The 16,150-nt window shown below is 42.0% G+C and overlaps 1 protein-coding gene across 4 annotated transcripts in view; it reads left to right on the top strand.

Moving 5' to 3' along the window:
- B3GALT1 (beta-1,3-galactosyltransferase 1) overlaps positions 1-16,150 on the top strand; it is a 246,738-nt gene that overhangs the window by 92,106 nt on the left and 138,482 nt on the right. The window contains exons 1-2 of one of the 4 annotated variants that reach the window (XM_048485279.1): positions 2,476-2,486; positions 14,590-14,604. The exons of 2 other annotated variants lie outside the window; for them this stretch is intronic. The gene's annotated coding sequence lies outside the window, so the exon portion shown is untranslated. Of the gene's footprint in view, positions 1-2,475; positions 2,487-13,926; positions 14,053-14,166; positions 14,605-16,150 lie in introns of those variants that run through there. One more of the 4 variants, XM_048485278.1, reaches the window with a different exon arrangement.

The following is a 16,150-nucleotide window of genomic DNA, read 5'->3' as shown; positions in this document are numbered from 1 at the left end:
TTCTACCTATGCACATATTTAGGTTACACAACCCCACCCCACCCCGCCCCCCCACCCCGCCCCAAAGCAGTGGAATAGAAAGATAGCCTGGGTCCCAGAAATGTACCACCCAGAAAAGATCAGGAGGTCCAACCTGATTTTTAGGTGTATAGACTTATTATATAGATGGTTTGATGTATTGTTGAAGGCTTTCATGGCCTGATTCAACTGGTTGTGGTGGGTTTTCCAGTCATGGTCTGGTAGATCTTGTTCCTAACGTTTTACCTGCATCTGTGGCTGGCATCTTCAGAGGTGTATCACAGGGAGAAGTCTGTTACACACAACAGACTTCTCTCTGTGATACACCTCTGAAGATGCCAGCCATAGATGCAGGTGAAACATTAGAAACGAGATCTACCAGACCATGACCACACAGCCCGGAAAACCCACCACAACCAGTTAATGGTTGGATTTTCTTTTGAATGCATCTCATATTAAATCCTCTCCCTACTGTTCCCCCTCGCTTTGTAATTGCAATAAACCCTTTAAATACCTTTTAAGTAGACCTCTTGCTCTGCTTGATAAATCTGTAAGCTCCCATAAATGAGGACCTTTGTTCTGTGTGACATTTTAAGAGATAGGGAGCAGGGACTGGGAAGTGACTGACTTCCCTCTTAGATTTCAGCTTCCTGTTGAGCAAATGTGCCAGACTCGGAAGGCAGAAGGCTGAAAATTCATGGATTCTGGGCAAAACCTGTTACAGTGATTACCTCCAGAACTGTTAAGGCTGACATTCTTTGATGGTGCTTGGAATGATTATAGTGGGATTGAAAGATATAATTATATGATTTGTGTAAAAGATGTAAACCGAAATATACAGCATGTCCTTAGCAAAGGAAATGAATTGCGCTGACAGCTTGTAAACGCGTGTATAATAATGACATGTTGTATGCTTAGGTGGACATTTTCCAGGGAGATTGCTGGGTATTTTATTGATACCTTGGAGCGATTAATAATTTAATTACAGGAAGATGATGCTCCTTTTCCAGATAAAAATATTTCTTACTAGTATCAAATTCTGACTTCTGATGTAGTGCATGCAAAGCTGAAATATGCAGTTTGACCCAAAAATTTCTTCTAAAGCCACATAGGCCTTTTCCCCACTTACCTTAAGCCCCGCGCTACTCTCCTCAAGTAGTGCGGGGTCCAGCTGCACTCCCCACTTCAGGGGCGGTGACAACGCAGCCGCCCCGATGCTGCCTCTCTCGCGCCCCCTCAGCAGGCGTAATTCCTGGCGCCTTTTGGAAATGGCTGGCACTTTTGATGACTCCTTTCGCCACATGTAGCAGCGCGTGTGGGTCGGGAAGCTTTCAGGGTGCTCAAGCCAGGAATTGCTGCGACGCTAAGGGAATTCTTGGCGCAGCAACCCCTCAGGACAATAAGTGTAGAGTGGGGAAAGGGCCATTGACATAATTCTGGACAATATACTTTACTTACCAGCACAATCCTGAGCACCTATCAATCATGTCCAAATAACATCAAAACACAAATAATATCAAAACATAAAAGTAAGGTACAAGGAAAGACTAAGGGCAATTTAAGTAACATCAATAAATAGGATTGCATTCCTTTGCACACCTAACTCTAAGTCATATTATACGCAATGGAGCTTACTTTTGAGTTGTCGTATTCAGAAGTTTCTTTCCAATCTTTGCAACAGAGGAAGTAAGCAGAAAGGATGGGGAGGGGCCTTTTGAATCTATTCCAAGATCAGTTGATGTAGGATTTTTTCAAAAAATTCTCCCAACAAATAATGACGTTTACAGTCCCAAGTAGGAAGATATCAGAATTATCGTTATAAGAAAGAATGCTCTTTTTACTGCAACTGCCATACTTCAGATAAGCTGAAAACTCTGTGATGCCATCACCAGCTCTCTCAGACAAGCTAGCTCTGTTGAGGTAGCTCATCGCTTGATAACTCATTGGTCTTGCCTGTGTGATTCCAGAACCTCAGAATTGCCAAGTCTGGATGGGGAGAACCCCCCCCCCCGAAAAAGTAACACATGGTTGGTCCTTCAGCTGCAATACTTTCGTCAGCGGCATTACTCACAATTAAGTGGATTTTTACAATTGGCCTGAAAGTAAAGGCACAGCATCAAACTCTTAAGTATGATTACCTTTTAACTAGAAAATGCTTTGTTGTGTTAACACGATTGTATGGAAATGTCTTTTGTGGAAATGAAATATGTTCAGTGAAGATAGCGTAATGGAATCGACCTAATTAGTCTTCGGTAAAGTTAATTGTAGCTCCATTACTTGTTTACTTTGGTTTTCTGTACAATGAGCGCCTGGTTTGAAATAGGGTAAGGGATAAATGCATTGTACTGCAAATACGAATTTCATTTGCAAAGTATCTAACTCACTGTAGCGATACTTTGAAATTAATGAACCTTCTCGCTTCATTACAGATAAAAATGTAACACGCCTCGATATGATAGAAACAGAGGGTCGGCTATATAAACAACTCCTGAATTCTGTTGGTGAACATTATTTTGTGGGCGCAAAGCATCAATGACTCGATTTTATTTCCCTCGGTGTGTTTCTGAGCTTTCTTCTCAAATTTGTCAGAAATATTGAATAACCAGTGAACTCTGACTCCAGCAAAAATCCCCAAATGCATTTTAATTAGGTTTCCGGATTTCCTTTAATGAAGATTTAAATACTTTCTTTTTCATCCTGCCCATTGCAGCTTGTTCTCACGCATAGCGACTGTGGAATTATAATGATTTATTAATTAAAAACTCGATATCAGACTAAGTGTTGTTGTTGTATCAGTAAATTGGTTTGGACTTTCAAAGAGCCCTCCGTGCCATATCAGATAGCGAGAAAATGGCTCTTGGACTAGATGAATGAGGGAATTAAGGTCTGGTATTAAAAAGAAAAGTTCTGGTATAAAAGGGCCATCTGAAAATGCTTCCGGATAAAGGCTATTTTCTATAGGCTCAAGAAACAAAATGGCCTACTTAAGGATCACTGGCTATTTCACATAGTCTTCTAAAAATCCTCTTCAAGCATGCTGTACCTGAAAATGGCATTTCAGGTGGGAATCAGAGCTAGCTGCAAAAACAAAATGGCAATAATGCAAACCACAGGTAGTAACAATAAAACAAATGCAAAATGACTGCAACAGAAGCAAGCATTTCATGAGGTGTTCCTGCCTCTAAATTCAGTTTGTGCAGACAATATCTGGAAAATGGGAATGCGTTAAAAAGAGATGAAATAGCAGGCTAGATGCTTAAGAAAGCTTTAATGAGACCGTAAAATATTATGATAAGCTCTTGTTCAAAATATACTCTGCACCGGTCACTGTGGTATTAGAGAGATAAAAAGTTACAGAGACAAAGAGCAGCATAATTACGGATCTGGCAGAGAGGTAGTATTATCATGATAAAGCTGTGACAATAACCAGGGTTGGAAAGGAACTATCGTAAAGCTCAGTCCTAATGCAAGAACTTGTGCTAAAGAGGTGAACTGGCTACCTCTGTTGGTCTCAAGAAAACTAATTTACAAGTATAGCCCTATAGAGATGTTTTGTTTGATGGGGAGAACTGAAGCATGCTAGGAGAGAGTGGTCAATCTTCATGCCAGTTCTCCTGCATAGGTGTTACTTCTTGGATGGCACTTTGGCATGGCACTCAATATAGCCATGCCCACAAGCTCAGCCACATGGTCAGTACTGTAAAAACTGAGATATACAAACCACAAAAATCTGTAGTTCAGACACAGTTGGGTGGCGCACCATTGGGTGGGCCATTGACATTGCAAACCTCTCCATGGGGCTTCTGTTTATGATCATGTGCGTTATTAGTTTAGATACAGTCTTGTGACAGTTTCCCTACAACAAACAGTAGGTTTAGATGGTTTTCTGGGCTGGGTGGCCGTGGTCTGGTGGACCACATGGTCCACCAGACCACAACCACACAGCCCGGAAAACCTACCACACAGCCCGGAAAACCCACCATAACCAATTGAATCCGGCCGTGAAAACCTTCAACAATTCAGCAGGTTTAGAATTAGATCTATTTAGGTCTAAATTAGTTCGTTTACTGGAAGCTGATAAATGGTCTGGGGTCAGGGAGCAAGTTGATAGTAAGTTTTTTAGAGGACAAAAATCCAATGCTGCGTTCAAAGTGCTTTTCTTTGAACTTGGTGTTTCCACATTTCTTTGCAACTGAAACTTTAGATGTTGAAAGCGATTTCCAAGGCATGGAAGTAGCCGGCGCTATTCCAGGAATGACCAGGCAATAGCTCATTTTCATACATTGTTTGTATGCAAAATAACTGACATTGGCAGCGTGGGTGCAGACTTATGAACGTTTTTGAGCCTCAGTAAATATCAGGTGATCCATCACAGGAATCCATGTTTGTTCTGCACCTTTAAAACACTAAATAGAGATTGTGTCATGAGTGCCAGGTAAAAAAGGGACCACTGTAGATAAACAGTTCTTTCCCCAGACGATCAACACGGAGAAGGTCTGTCACATTTTTTGCCTAAAGCCATCTGACATCCCCCGTAAGAGATGAAACTCATGCTTATCTTGAAAAGCCTGCCACCGTTTCCTTTGAATGATACATTGTTTATCAGACGTACCACAGAGAAAAGCTCCTTCGCGGAAGAGAAATGACTCTAAAAAACAGATTTAATTTTTCTCAGCTACTTCCTCTGTCTGACCTCTTTCATCTGCTAATTTCCCTCATACCTTTTGCAATTAATAGGTTTTTTCCCTGTGCTTTCCTTCCAAATCTTATTTAACTCTTCTCGCCTTCTTTTCCCACCTGTTTTAATTGTGTTGTTTTTTCTCTAAGTTTGTTATCTGCCATCTATTCTATGTTCATTTGAATTCGTATAGTTTGGGAGGGGGCTATTACCTGTGCGTTGAATTCATTTTTCATGTCATTTTTCTCACCATTATTTCGTCACCATAATTTTTTCAACAGCTGTCTTCTTCTCAGCTTTTTCCACCTGATCGTATTTATTTATATATTTATATCTCCCTCCCCTTTTCTCCCAGCAGGGGCCCAAAGCACTTTACAGTATAATTCTTAATAAATTTAGTCTTATCTCAATAACATTGTTGTTGTTAAATTCTGGCTGGAAGGGAAGTGAGGTGAAAAACCTGGAGGGAATTCTTATGGCATGGAATGGGCTATATTCATTTTGAACTATTCATTCATTCATTCATTTGTTTGTTTGTTTGTTTGTTCAATTTATATACCACTTTCCCCCAAGGGGCTCAGGGCGGTTCACAACGATTAAATACATTAAAACATTAGAGCAATTAAAACACTCCACCCTCACAAAATTAAAAGAACCATAATTTATTGATGGTGTCAGAAAATAACTAAATAATTTATTGTTAAAATAAAACAACCACAAAAGGAAGCCAAAAAGCATTTTCGAGGAGGTTAGCATGGACAAACAGGAGGCTTTGAAAATATTTTGAAAACATTTGCAAAATGTTTTCAGGGGCCTGTGTAGAATGGGCCTTTGACAGCTTTTCTTAGATAAACGCTGTAAAGCTTATTGTGAGGAATTGATCTAGTACAAGCCTCAAGCCAACAAATATGCAAAAAGCATCAGGTTATTGATGTAGCCTCCCCCCAGGAGATCCTCACGGTGGGTAGCTGGGTGTTCAGTGGACCTCAGTCAGCAGAGGCAGAAATACCAGGGGGCGGGAGGGGGCATTGCACCAGGCGCGCACCTGGGGGGCAGAAAATCCCCCTCACAGCGCTTCCCTCCTGTCCTCTAATGACTAGAGTGACTTTTTTTAAAAAAGGTGTTCTGTTTAGACCTGCTTGAGAGCCATACTATTTATCCTGGAACTAGGGCTGCTAACACCAGGTTGAGAAGTTCCTGGAGATTTGGAGGTGGAAGACGGGGTTCGGGAAGAGGAGGGACCTCAGTGTGGTCTAATGCCAAACAGTGGACTCCCCAAAGCTGCTCTTTCCTACAGTGGAATTAATCTGTGTCGTCTTAAGATCAGTTATAATTTTGGGAGATATCCAGACCCTACCGGGAGATTAGCAACCCAACCTGGAACCTTCCTGCCACTAAGTACTGTGCTTTATACGGCTACAGGCATGTCAAGACCGGTTGCAGTTATTCAAGGAAAGGTACTCTGCATATGCTTTACCTGCAACACCTAACACAGGGTCCCCAACTTGGTGCCCACCAACACCTTTTCTGGTGTCCGCTATGAGTTTTTAGGAAGTAAGTGGGCCAGGTTGGGCTTTTGCTCTGCAAGGTTTCCAGTTGTCGACTGAAGACTTTTAGGGGGAAAAATGATGCTTGCCACCACAACACAATCTATGCTGTGTTAATGAAGTTAAGCTGTGCAATCATTTTGTGGCTGGCTCCATCTCCTGCAGCAGCAATTTGTGGCCGCCATTTTGTTACTGCGCCTGCTATGTGCGTGACAGTTCATTTGAATACGGCTTGCTGAGAACTTCCTCATGGTATGTATCTTATATCCAAAACTGAGGAACAATAAACTGAAATAGGTTATAGACATTCTCCCACTCACATGAGAGTCATACATCCATGAACAGATCTCATATACCTGGAAGTACATTTAGACCACCCGATTGCCTTGTTCTTTCCCAAAAAAACAGCCATGGCAAATGCATGCAATTATTTCCTTGAAATGTGGTCCCAGCTTTGTGGGAAGTGCTCATGGATAAACAGTCAGTGGTGAGAACATCCAAAAAGCATTTCAATCATTGTGACATAAAGGAAGGCATAACTAAGGTCATCTACTGGGGAACTGAAGCCACAGCCCATTATTCCTTGAGTCATGTAAAGTCTGAAATGTTTCAGGCTGTCCAATTCAAATAGTTTTAGTTGATAGTCTTTTATTTACCCGGTTAACTGATGATCTTTAATGTATTTGTAAATTATCGTAGCCTCGGTACAAATGCCTTTTGGATGGATACCAGAACTTTGAAATCACTTAAGCTTTAATAAACGAAAGAAGAAAAGGCTATTTTTATTTTGGTTTCCATTCCCTCTTATGGAAATATACCACTATCCCTTTCTCCCACAGTTGCAGGACTCTGGGTGGTGGTTTTTAATTGAAACAAAAATACTTTCTCTGAGATTCTCTTGGGATTCCCTCCAAATGCTATCAGCGTCTGAAATCATTTCAGCTGAAAAGATGGCTTCTAGATCAAGAGTTTTAAACTTTGCAGAGCAAAACTATCAGCAACTATTCCCCCCTCCACAATAATATTAAGTTTAAAATTAATCAGATGGCAGTTTATTTGATCCAACATCCTGACCCTAACCAGAGGTGGGCCGTTACCAGGGCATGCTACAATTCTTTCTCCTCATCAATATTGTGAGGGAGGTTCACTACGGCCCTTTCCGCACGGGCCATTTGGGCGCCCCTGCACCGGCAGGAATTCTGCTGGTGGAGGGGGGGCCGTTCGCACGGGAAAGCAGTCACTGCAGGCCCCTAGCTGAGGTGGCCGGGCGCAAGAGATGCCTCTTCTCGATCCCTCTTCCCACTCACCTCCTATAAGCCGTCGCAGCCCTGCTGGCCTACTCTCTAAGACCACGCCCGCTGCCCTCCGACCTCCAGGTGGAGGACAGACGAGGGAGGAGTCTTAGAAGGCCAGCAGAGCGGCTAAGACGTAATGAGGTGAAGGGAGAGGGACTGAAAACAGCGCATTCCCAGTGGTGCCATTTTGCACTGCGCCTGGCCCGGGAATGTCGCTTGTTTTCCAAAAACCTCCCTCCAGGAGGGAGGTTTATGGAGGCGAAGACCCTGACGCTGTACCCTGGGGAGGAGGGAGGAGCAAGGTCAGGGCGCTGCTCGTTGCCAAGAGCGCCGGGCCCTGTCTGTGGAAACAGCTCCCGGGGGCCGGCATTTGCTGCTTTGTCCCCAGAGGCGCCCAAATAAATGGCGCCGATGTGCAGAAAGGGCCCAAGATTGCCCAACAAGAGCAAAAATGTCCCCACTATATCGCTGAGGACCAATCTGTGGAACAGATTCTGCTTTATTGTCCTAAATATGAGGGGTCTAGGTCCAACCTTTTTTCTTTGCTTCCTGCAAAGTTTAACGAATATTCATCAGTTGGGAAGATTATATTCTTATTAAATAATTGTTCCCCTCTGATTGTAACCTCTGTAGTTAAACTGAACTGAACATTAGAAGATGCAGGTGAAAGTACCGGGCTTTTAAACACCAACACTATTTGTAAGAGTTAATAGGTACACAAAGAGATCTACTGCTCAGGTTCCCAAATGGTGTTTACAGAATAGATAGAGCTAACTGAATTCATTTTCATTTTTTAAAGGCCAGAGGACTGGAGCTGGAGACTTTGAAGCCATTTATCCTCACACCTGCCATGGCTTTGTTTGTTTGTTTATTTCGACTTGCCAGATCTCTCCTGTTCCTTGACAATTAAGAACTTTTAAAGAGAAAGGATTATCTGCTTTACGACAGGCATTGAGGGAGAAGGCAACCTCCCTTTGCCAGCATTTGGGAAGTCTCTGATGAGTTTGACTGTAAACACCACTCACATCCGAAGGCAAATTTTTAGATGCTCCTGCAGTTCTTATAAATTAGCTCATTTAAAGTTAATCAGTCAATACGCAATTAAGCAAGACAGAAAGAAGGGAAAGGAAGTGAATCAGTGCAGACTGTTTCAGGGTAGCAATTATCATTTGAGGCTGATATGGAGTTTCAGAATGAGTCCTCATGAAGTGAGATGAAAGCTTTTTCTCCCCAAAGTGCCTCATCTCATCTAGATGGTGACATCTGCCAGTCTTCTGTTCTTCTTCTTCTTCTTCTTTTTGACAGCGAGCAAAATAATATATCTTTGACAGCCAGCAAAAGAATACATGTGATTTTTAAACATATTTTGGACAGATAGCAGTTACATTTATGACATTTCAAAAGCTGGAAATAGCCAAAAGTGGTGTAGCAGTTAGAGTGTCAGACTGGCATCTCAGAGATCCAGAGTTAAATCCCTAGTCTGCTTTAGAAGCTTGCTGAATGACCTTGGGCCAGTCACATATTCTCAGCCTAACCTACCTCAGGATGAATAATGTAAGCTGCTTTGGGTTTCCACTGGGGAGAAAAAGGAGGGTACAAATGAAGTAAGTAAATAAATACATGTATACGAATACATAAAGCTGCCTTTTACCAAATCAGACCGTTGGTCTACAAAGGACTAGCATTCCATATCACCTACCACTAGATCCTGCAAGCCAAGAAGCTACTCTAGCACTGAGAAATGGCCCCGCCTCAGTTTCATGATATATAAAAAAGAGAGTAAAAGTTCACAAAAGGGTCATTTCAAGTTAGCAGAAGTTTGCCAACCCCAGAGGCCGGAGACAGTCAGTCTAGGGGCGATGCAACAGTTAACCTTTAAGATGATTGGTGAGTTCAACTGTAACTCTAGACCAACGAGAGGATGATGCCGGGGCAGGGGAAAGTATCCTGTTGGATAAGTTGAGATAGAGTCTGAGTTGTGTTCAGAGTGTGTTGAACTTTGTTCTTGCTAAAGAGTTCAGTATAGTCTTATATAGAATAGACTTCGATTCGATTTCGAATACCTTTAATGGCATATAAATTGTTTAAGATTAACTTAGCAAGATAATAACAGCCCTTACAACTTTACAATTTCTGACGAGTTAAAATAACACCATTTAAAAATTTAGCCACCGCTTCCAACAGCTCGTAGTTGTGGCTGTTTAAAAGATATATAACCTTCTGTTTATCTGTAATGCCTTCACTTCCATGCAGGAAGGGGATTATGTGTTTCTTCCTACCTATCTCATAAAAAGGACAATCTAAGCAGCATATGAGGTACTGTTTCCACAGAACCCATGCCACACGGGTACTTCCTTTCTTTATGTGGGATTCCAAGGAGTGGCTATCCAAGGCTAAAGGAAGAAGGCAGGGCATTACACCTAGCTAAGGTGATTGCTCTACTCATGCCGGCCCCAACCAGGAGATAAAGGTACTGAAGCATACCTTAATCTATCCACAGAGTATTCTAGAGAGATCGGGGAACAGGGTTTTATTAGCTTCCCTCTAGCATCTGTATTTGAAACTCTTCTGTCAAAAAAGTCTCTTCTTTGATAGCCCCCATAGAATAGACTTGATTGATTTGAATGCAACTATTAGCATATAAATTGTTTAGATTAACTTAGCAAGATATGTAAGCCCTTACAACTTTACAATTTCTGACGAGTTAAAATAACACCATTTAAAAATTTAGCCACCACGCTTCAGCTTCGTAGTTGTGAGCTGTTTAAGATATATAACCTTCTGTTTATCACCATGATACCTTCGCCTTCCATGCAGGAAGGGAGTTATGTGTTCTTCCTACCTATCTCAGGACAATTCAAGCAGCATATGAGGTACTGTTTCCACAGAACCCATGCCACACGGGCATTTCCTTTCTTTATGTAGGTTAGGAGTGGCGTCAAGGCTAAAGGGAAGAGACGGGGCATTACACCTAGCTAAGGTGATTGCTCTACGCCACCGGGCCTCAACCAGGAGATAAAGGTACTGTGCTACAATTAATCTATCCACAGGTATTCCCAGAGAGATCGGGGAACAGGTTTTATTAGCTTCCTCTAGCATCTGTTGAAACTCTCTGTCAAAAAGTCTCTTCTTGATAGCCCCTATAGAATAGACTTGTGTACCCTTGCAACTGCTAAAGTAAAACCTTCCTATGGAAATAACATCTTGCGTGGAGAGTATTCTTTTCCAAGAGTGGCAGGAGGCTGCAGTGAGTGCCAGAAGACTACTAGACCTTCTCATCTTACCAGAGTAGCTCCACGTTAAACTCTGCTGATACTCAGTTGCCGAACAGACATATCATTTTTATTCTTCTTTAAGAAAAATCGCTTTTCCCCCTAACAAAACATTCCACTGAGATGTGTTTTTCCCTAGAGTCCCATATTATTGTTCTGTTCTCTGTATATATTGCACATAACCATGGACTTCACCAAGTTACAATTTATGGAAGGAGATTCTCATGTCGTCCACATTTGAATAAGCACGTTTGGCACTGTCAAAAAAGAGACTAGGAAAAAATTGAGGAGTGTGTAGTTCTCTACAGAAAGTAGCTGTCCCTTTTCAGTGTTTGTTTACACAATTTCTCTCATTGTGCCTAGTCACCAGTGGCTTCTGTCTTTAATGATTGACTCTTTGTTTATTTGTTCTTCTGAAAGGCTGAAATAACAAAGAACAATGTGGCATATAAACCTGCAAAATTATACAGTCTGCAAATAGCAGTTGCAAAAAGGCATCTCCCTAACATCGCTTATATGTCTTCCCAAATGGACCCCCTTTGCATTTTTTTTGAGAAAACTGTTAAAGATATTACCAGGGAAGTCATTCTACTTGGTTGTGGAGATAGCTGATAAGATCAAACCTACTGTCCCAACTCATTTGTGTTTGGCATAAGAATGTAACACAGCCGTGGCTGTCTGTTGCTATCCCTTGCATTGCTTTCATCACCCACAATGGTGGTGGTGAGCCATAGCTAAGAGGAAGAAGGGATCCTTCCAGTAGTATTGTGGGTTCCCACTTGCACTTATATAATTAATGAAAGTGCCACAGTGAAGCAAATTGCGGGTCCCTAGGACCATTTCACTTTGCAATAATGTTGTGGGTGTGGGGGTGTGGGGGTGTGTGTGAGTCAGGAAGCTGAAGCTATTTCTACCTGTTATTCATGAACTGGGAGATAAACAACACCCACTGCACATCTATCTGAAAAAAGTCCCTGTGGCAACCATTGTTGAGATTGTGTGAATTGGTCCTTGGTCTCTGTTGATAAAATGGGCAACTTGATTTTTATGGGTTCTGAAATTTGATTTTATTTGCTATGTATTTTATTGTAATAATTATTTTATCCAGTTCTTCTAATTGGTGTAAACTGTTTTGAAGAATCAGGATAAAAATTCATAAATCCAGAAATAAGAATGTCTGAACTCTAATAGTTGCCGTACGGCAGAGCCTATCAGCCCCGTCCTAAGGAGGGGGGTGCAATCCGCCACTGGGAGTGGTGCACGTCTGCGCTGGCCGATTTGTCCTGGTGGAGGGTGGCTGTCGTGGTCCTCCCTGGTGGTAGAACGCAGAGCGAGCATGGTGCCAGTGTCCCTGCACTCCTGTCCACACAATCAGCATAGTGGGGTGGTCCAGAGGCATGGACAGAGGAGGAGCCAGTGCTAGCTGGTTTCTACTCAGCCATTGCCTCTGTTATATCAGTGCCCTATTGGGGGCAAAAGTCCATGAAGCCCAGTGAGGGCTTTCCAGCAGAAGGGAGGCTGTTTTGTGTTTTTTTTACTCCCCCTGCTGCTGGAAAGCCCCCTTAGGAACAGCAGAGTGGGACAGGGTGGTTGCGATGCTGCATCTGGGTGCCTGGCCCTTTGATGGGGCTGATTATTTCTATAGCCTTATAATAGCCACTAGATTTCTAACAGAGCTTTGACTGGACAAAGAGAAATGAGTCAGGTGCAGTAAGGTTTATCCTTTAAAGCAGTCTTATTAAAGGTCATCCCCTCTGACAGGAGTTTAAGATTTGCTTAGCATTACTAGGGATTTCTTTAAGAAGCCATGGAATCTAAGAGTAGTCCATACTATCAATACGTTAAAAATAACCGAGAAGTCCTCATTGCGGCTCAGGAAGACCACATCAGATTTTCAAATTCAGTTTACATTGGGGAGAGGCAAGTGTTTAAAAAGCACCACCATCCAAAGACAGAGTTGTTTGTTCTTTTCAATATATATATATATGCTGTTTCATATCTTTCCATTTCAGATGCAGAAATGGAAACAGGCAGAAGATTTGAAGGTGGAGGGGGCAAACAGAGTTTTGCAAAGATAAAGAGACCTGGGAATATCCCCAGAAGAAGAGATTAGTTAGTGTCATGCCGAAGGAATAGCAGCATCTGCTGCAACAGTAGCCGAAAAAAGTTCTTCAGTAATGAGATTGTTAGCAGAGTTACACTCTTCTAAGTCCATAGAAATCTCTGTGTTTAAAAGAGTGTAACTCTGAGGGACTTCCAGTTTAGCAGCGGAGGCAACAACACAAGTAGTCTGTGTCTGGATCTGACTCACCAGTGTACTCTGGAAGGCCATTCATAAGTGCCTCAAAGTTTGTCTTCATCACAAAACAAAATGATGGTCATTTCCTTTCTTGTGTTGTTGTTGTTTTAAATTAAGGACATATTTTGACCTATCTACATTTGCTTTGACATTTTCCAGGTGGAAGGGATCTTCCCTGAAAGGTTGATCTCAGAGACGTTTAGGGCTAGGATTGTAGCTCGTTTTCTTGGATTAGCCTTGAATAGAAGGGAACTTGAGTTCCTCTAAAGGGCAGTTATGCTTATGGTTCATTATAAACTTTTCTGTGTATAAAAGGAGTCTCTAACTCACAGGTGTCAAACTCGTGGCCCTCCAGATGTTATGGACTACAGTTCCCATCATTCCCTGCCAGCATCACACTGGCAGGGGGTGATGGGGACTGTAGTTCATAACATCTGGAGGGCTCTCTGAAGTTTGACATTGTTGCCCCTTGAGAGATAGGCGTCAAACTCGTGCATCCTTCAGATATAATGGACAAGCAGTTCCCATCATGGCAAGAACTGTAATTCACATATTTGAAGGCCGTGTAGCTCTGACACTCCAGCTCTAACTTATATGCTAACTTGTGATCCAAATTGGCTATGACCAGTGGTGGGATTCAAATAATTTAGCAACCGGTTCTGGTGGTGGGATTCAAATAATTTAACAACTGGTTGTTTACAAGCACCATTTTATCAACTGGTTCTGCCAAAGTGGTGCGAACCTGCTGAATCCCACCACTGGCTATGACCAAAACAGTTACTAGGTAGTAGCTTCAATCTGCACAACTCAGATCCCTAGAATTTTTCCCAGTTACAAAAAGATTGCAAAAACCCCTGTCTTGGTTATGCCAACTTCTATTGCTAAAGCTCTAAGGTATTATAAGGGCAAGCAAAACAAGCCTGATAAAGCCAATAACATTCTAGTTCAGTGATGGCGAACCTTTGGCACTCCAGATGTTATGGACTGTAATTCCCATCAGCCCCTGCCAGCATGGGGCTGATGGGAATTGTAGTCCATAACATCTGGAGTGCCAAAGGTTCGCCACCACGGTTCTAGTACTTCAAGTAGTACCTAATCCCCTATACACCTATATTTATTCAAGGTACATAACTGTTAAAATTAGTTAAAGATTAAATTGTATGCTTTAAAAATATCAGCACTTAGGGCTTATTAATTATATCGCCACCAATGATCCCCATTCAAACTGGAGGGTCACTGCTGCAACAGGTTCTTAAAAAAGAGCGGAGTGAACTTTGCTAAGAAGGATCAAGCCAAAGGATCGTCACTTAAATCATAGAGGGGAAAAAAGTGACTTTCAAGCACTGGCCCCAAGGGAAAGAAAGAGAGAAAGATAAAACAAACAGCTAGATATACTGAAGCCAATTAACGACATGTACAGCCTGGCAGAGTCAGGAAAACATGGGGGAGAGCCTAGTAAATAGAAAAATATGATATACAGACCATGAAAAGTGAGGTATAAGCAGTGTCAAAAGTTACGCTAAGCTAAAACACTCAGGAAGACAGAGCACAGCTCTAAGTATTTTGAATTAATTTTAAAAATTGATATAAAATAAATATAGGGTAATATAGTTTAAAACTTCAAGGTTAGTGCTTGGAAGATTACCCAAAAGGTTTAAAACCTAGCAAAAATGGTAAAGAGTAGAAAACTGACTAGTCTAAACAGTTCCCCTCCCCACCGTTGACAAAGAGGGGACAGGAAGGAAAAAAAGAAAAGAAAATGTAGCAGCTTCTTAGCTATCAATCCAGCCAAGGCCAAAAGGCGTAGATAAAATAAGGGGAGGCATAAGATAAGGGGAGAGGAGGAAAATAAGGGGGGAAAGGACTACGAGACTAGGACACTGAAGAAGAGAAAAGCTCAAAGCCTAAAGAGTTTTACAAGCAAAAGTGAGAGAAAAGCAAAAGGGAGTAAAGGCAGGTAAACAAATGAACTAAATAAACGTCCAAATTGAGTAATTAGAACAAATAAAAAGAACTCAACATTCTGAGAGCTCAACCTTCAGCATCTTCTATCTCTCACCGGAATTGGAGCTGGTTGTTCTCATTGCTAACGAAAGAGCCCCCACCCCTGAGTCCTAGCCCAGGGGTAGGGAACCTGCGGCTCTCCAGATGTTCAGGAACTACAATTCCCATCAGCCCCTATCAGCATGGCCAATTGGCCATGCTGGCAGGGGCTGATGGGAATTGTAGTTCCTGAACATCTGGAGAGCCGCAGGTTCCCTACCCTCTAGCCTGTCCCCATTTAATGGCATTAAAATTACTTCCTAATGTCATTATGTTATTATCATGCATTTGGGGAATTATGTTTGGAAGATATTCTCCAGGTATTGTAAAAATTGGGAGAAAAGATACTTGGACTTCATCGACACCCCAAGACCCCTCTGTGGCTCCGAGCCGATATTCTCCAGGTGGCCGTCAGACCTAGATCTTGTCTGGAAAGAAGATAAAGTGCATGTGTCCAACCTGTACACAAACATGTGCACTAAGCATAGCTCAGATCTAGTGAGCTCTTTGCAGAGATTGAAAATAAAGGGAGCTGGCAATTTCTAGCCCATATATAAGCTAGAAGAAAAGAAAGCCAAGACTGGAGCAATTCGTCAGACTTTGAAGGAAGAAAGATTGCCCCTAAGCTTGTAGTTTTCCATGTAAGCCCTGCAACTAGTTATACAATATTATGAAATACTTTGAGAGAATCTCTGAGAGAGAAATAAAAATCAGGACTGCCAATGTGACAAGGAAATAAATCAACAGTTATTTTATAAAAAGTTCCATAGTAGCATGGACTCACTGTTGAGGAGGGGAAAAAAATCTAAACTATTCATTTTCTTGGGAAAAGGTGTGTGTGAAATTCCACCAGAATGTTCCGTCTTCCCAACGTCTCTTCAAGGTGATTGTTTTCTCTCTTCAAGAAGGTGACTGTTTTCAGTGTTTGAAAAGCACCTGGCGATCAAGACAGTTCTTGAAAGATCTCATTTGCAGACATTTAAAAGCTGAGTAAATGG

The sequence above is a fragment of the Sphaerodactylus townsendi genome, linkage group LG02, assembly GCF_021028975.2.
Source record: "Sphaerodactylus townsendi isolate TG3544 linkage group LG02, MPM_Stown_v2.3, whole genome shotgun sequence".
NCBI lineage: Eukaryota > Metazoa > Chordata > Lepidosauria > Squamata > Sphaerodactylidae > Sphaerodactylus > Sphaerodactylus townsendi.
The sequence above is the reverse complement of the archived record's forward strand: the minus strand, read 5'-3'. Positions and strand labels throughout refer to the sequence as shown.